This window comes from Sciurus vulgaris, assembly GCF_902686455.1.
Source record: "Sciurus vulgaris genome assembly, chromosome: X".
NCBI classification, from domain to species: Eukaryota; Metazoa; Chordata; class Mammalia; order Rodentia; family Sciuridae; genus Sciurus; species Sciurus vulgaris.
In genome coordinates, this window is record NC_136471.1 from 39867305 (window position 1) to 39872462 (window position 5158).

Genomic DNA, 5158 nt, shown 5'->3' on the forward strand with positions numbered 1-5158 from the left:
TCTGCCCATGTTATATGGCTCAAGGGTAGAGCAATGTGCACAGCAGTCTGGATCTGTTGCAGAGTCTTCTGTTCTGGTCCCCACACAAACTTAACAGCATTTAAAGTCACTTGGTAGATGGGCTGGAGTAACAAACCCAAATGAGGAATATGCTGCCTCTAAAATCCAGATAGGCCCACTAGGCATTGTGCTTCTTTCTTATTTGTAGGAAGGGCCAGTGGAACAACCTACTCTTTATCTTAGAAGGGATATTCTGGCAGACCCCACACCACCAGACTCCTAGGTAAAGGGCCCTGGAATTTGTGGGGATTTATTTCCCACAACTGATACACAAATACTTCATTAGCAAGTTCAAAGTGGTTGCTGCCTCTTTCTCAGCTGGTCCAATCAACATAATGTAATGAATGTAATGGTCAAGTGGAAGTGAAATGTGATCAAGATCCTGGTGAAACAAGTTATGACACAGGGCTGCAGAATTCATATATCCATTAGGAAAGACCATGAAGGTGTATTGTTGGTCTTGCCAGCTGAGAGCAAATTGCTTCTAGTGGGCTTTATGAATAAGTATGGATAAAAAATAAACATTTGCCAGATAAATAGCTGCATACCAGATACCAGGTGAGGTGTTAATCTGCTCAGGCAAAGAAATAGCATCTGATACAATAGCTTCAAGCTTACAATAATCAAATGTCATTCTTCAAAATCCATCTGTCTTCTACATAGGCCAAATAGAAAAGTTAAATGGGAATGTGGTGCTTCCCACCACCCCTGCATTTTTCAAGTCCTTCATGGTGGCACTAATCTCTGTGATCCCTCCAGGGATGTGATATTGATTTTGAGCTACCATTTTCCCAGGTAGAGTCAATTCCAACAGCTTCCAATTGGCCTTTCCCACCATAATTGCCCCTACTCCACAAGTTCTGGAACTAATATGGGGATCCTGCTGATAGGTCGTAGTTAGTAATAAGCAGTGGAATATATAGTGAGGTCACGTGTTTACTTTAAGATAGTCTTAAAGTTTTCTTTAAGTTACCGTCAGCCAATGAGTAAATAACCTGTAGCAGATAGCCAGTGGAAAAACATCAGTACACAAACCTCGAGAATAAGCAAATAAAAGCAATAGGAGCTATTTGGTGTGCGTGGGGGGATACATCAAGAAAGATTTATGGAACTAACTCTTGAGAGGCCCATAAAAGTCAAGATAAAACTAGTTTTATCCCAAGTGTCTCCTTCTATCTCAAAAGGTGGGATTCTTTAGTGGTATAGGCATAGTAAGGTAACCTCTCACTGGTCTCTGACCCAAATACCCATATTAACATAACCCCCCATAGGAAGGCCACCATGACAGTTCTGGAGAAGACCAATTAGGATAAAAAACTCCACTGCCCAAAGTGAAGGAAGAGTTGAACACCTGATTAGCAAAGAGTGCAGAAGGTGGCCCAGTTCTCAAGACAAATATCAAATTAATTAATTTGGAGACAGCATTGTTTCCTTTGTCATTCTCTGCCTGGAGATGATCCTCTCTCTCCTTTTAGAGTACTCTCTACTTAAATCTTACTCTACTTTTACCCTACTCTCACTTTGCTTCCACTCTATCTTCATTTATAATAAAATTCTCTTGCATGACTTTTGGTGTCTGACTTTAAATTTCTTTCATCAGAACACAAGAACCAAGGATTGGAATTTCAGCTCCCCGCTCTCCTGTGACACTGTCAAATGCGAAGTGTATCTATCCCAAAGGCACATTTTGGGACTGGAGAAATAACCATAGGATGAATTCAGGGACCACTAGACCCACCATGAGTTGGACTTTGGCCAAAACTTTATTGATGACCTGACCTCCATAAGCCCCTATTAAAAAAAATAGTTGCAGATGGACACAATACCTTTATTTTATTTATTTTATTTTTATGTGGTGCTGAGAATCAAACCCAGTTCCTCACACATGCGAGGCAAGCACTTCAACACTGAGCTACAACCCCAGCCCAATTCTCTATTTTGACTGAAGGAAAACAATGACATTTTAGATCTCCAGGAATCAATGTCAATTGAAATTCAGTGTCTAGTAGTCCCTGAAAGGTGTGATCATTGCCCTTCCACCAAGGCACAATTACCCTAGTAAAAGGTCATAGGTCCCTTTTGGGAGGAATAGGAGAAAAATTAACAGTAAAACTTTATGATACTATACCAGGGTCCTTCCTCAAGTAGACCTGGCCTTAAGATGTCCTGGGGTAGGGCTGGGGAGATAGCTCAGTTGGTAGAGTGCTTGCCTTGCAAGTACAAGGTCCTTAGTGCTGGGTTCAATCCCCCAGCACTAAAAAAAAAAAAAAAAAATAGGTTCTGGGTCTATAAACTGACTGATGTCTGGGAATTGGTTAGGGTCCATGATTCTCTTCTACTATTATTTAAGGCAGACTTTTGTACATTTGCCCTGGAATTTTTCTGCTTATATAAATCAAGTAGGAATTTGGTGGGTTTCTTGTCTATGTGATGTCTGGGAAAACCATGATTAACCAACACCATAGATCTGCACGAGTCAGAAAAAACATAATGTTCATTACTTCTCATTTGCTGCCCACTACAGTAAATAAAACCACCTTGCCTTTGGCAGGTGAGTGCTGCCACTTGGCCCCTGCTGCTCCAGAATCAAATTACGCCCCTCACATTTAAGTTTCCCAAGGGCCTAGCAGACAGAGAAAAGCAATGAGAGGTCTTCAAGGATGCTGGTGCTTCCCTCACTAATCTGTTTCTTCTAGTGTTGGTGAAGGGTACTTCTTCTGGCCCCTCCCAGTGGGGAGAAGCTTATATAGGGAAAATTCACACCAGCATTCCAATCTCTCCTCTGAATCCCCAAACCTAGGGATATCAGGCATTTCTTACTCTTACACAGGAAGTCATCTTTTCACCCATATTTCAACAAACCCACTAAATAAACTATTAGAACCTTTTTTAATGCTGCGAGCTGCTATGTTAAATCCGAATCTCTGCTTCACAGGTACACATCAATAAGTTCAGCCTGGTCTAATTTTATGTTCCTTCCATTATCCCATACACATTCCCTACACCTCTGCTTGTCTGAATTAGAAAAGTCAAAAATCAAACACAAACACTCATCTTGTAGTTGGTTGAATTACAACACAAGTTTAATTCAACCAATTGCAAATGAAAGTGTGTATTTGATTTGACTGCCTTAGCCCTATGACTACAAGAGTTAAGATTCTCCTTCCAGAGTATGCTGGGAAGCTTTAAAACTGGTTATGCAAGTCTGGAGCTGAGAAGTTGAATCTCTGAGCTCATCTTTCTCTTTTGTCATATTGAACAGTGAAACCAATCAGCCAACATCATTGTATTTCTTTGTGTTCCAGAATTGCTCAAAAATATCATGAATAGCTGGGCACGGTGGTGCACACCTATAATCCTAGCAGCTTAGGAGGCAGGAGGGTCCCAAGTTCAAAGCCAGCCTCAACAACTTAAGCAACTCAGGGAGACCCTGTCTCTAAATAAATAAATAAATAAATAAATAAATAAATAAATAAATAAATAAATAAATAAATAAAGGGTTGAGGATGTGGCTCAGTGGTTAAATGCCCAGTATGAAAAAAAAATCATGCATAGAGTCATTAAACTCCTTTGCCTCTCACAAGTGGCAAATTAGTATCATCAAAAGGTTTACTTTGTTGTCTCTCTTAAAACAGCTCACAGCATGGATTATCCATGCTCTCCATTCTACCAGCAGGAGAGACTAAAGTAACTTTAGGTCTAATCAATTTAAAGATCCAACTCCAAAAATCACACAACCAACTAAAGGAAATTCATCCACACAACCCGATTTCTGTAGAATCCCTCCTGGTACAAAAGTCTGTGTTAGTCAGGGTTCCAGAGAAACAGAGGAACATAATCAACAGGATATACACACACATATCCTGAATATGTGTGATGATAAAAAGATTAATTAAACTGTCTTACAGGTTCAGAAGCTGGATAGTTCTACGATGGTCATCTGCAGGCTGAAGAGCCCTGAAACTAGTAGCTGCTAGGTCGAAGAAGCTAGAGCCTCAGAAGAAGCATCAATGATACAGTCCCAGTCCCAGATTTAAGGCCTGGAATTCCCTGGAGAATCACTGGACAGTCTGCTTTGGAAGAGTGAAGGAGACTTGAGCCTTATGTCCTCAGGCAACAACAGCAGCAATCCAAAGACCTGCTCAAAAAGAATGAAGCTTCATCTGCCTTGACTTCCTCCTTTTTTCATCTTTTGTTTCATCCAACTCTACAGCCTATTGAACTTTGCTAGGCACGTTTGGGGCAGGCTTATTCCCTCTGTTTGCTGTCCCATATGCCAATCATTTCTGGAAACACCCTCATTGAAACACCCAAAAGTCTCTTAATCTTAAGTATCTCTTAATCCAATCTTATTGACAATCCAGATTAGCCATTACACACTTCTCATATCATTTCTATGCTGTAATCAAAGACAAAAGTCATTTGTTCTTGTTCATTAATAGTTTGTGTAGCATATAGATGAAGATGCCACTTCACCTGTTTAGCAGCGAAAGAGAAATAACATTGAGAATACAGAATGAAAAAGACTTTCAAAACGGCATTGATAGTACTGGGGATTGAACCCAGGGACACTCTACCACTGAGCTACACCTAGCCCATTTTTTAAGTTTTGTGAGTATGTCTCACTAAGTTGCTCAGGCTGACCTCAAACTTGTGATCCTCCTAAGTCAACCTCTTGAGTCTCTGAGAACACAAGCATGAATCTTTTCCAGACTTTAAACACTTATTTTATTAAATGTCCTTGCTTTTCTTTCCTAATGATTTTTTTCTTAGTCAATTGTTAGAAGTGTTAACAGCATGTACACTAGAACCAGATTGCCTGAGTTCATAATCCTGACTCCACTAGTTATTAGTCATATAGCTCAGATTTGATTCCTTATACCCCCTCAATCAGTTTATTAGCCTTTGAATAGCCATCAGCATCTATGAGGGTCTTTATATCTTGGTCACCAGGGATGATTGCAGTGGTTGTAACAATAATTTTGGTGATAAGGGAAGGTCATGGTGAACTGGTAACAAGATAAAAACCTTGATATACCAGGACCATTCTTGATAAATTTAACATAAAATGAAATAGGAATTACAGGATATCTAGTTA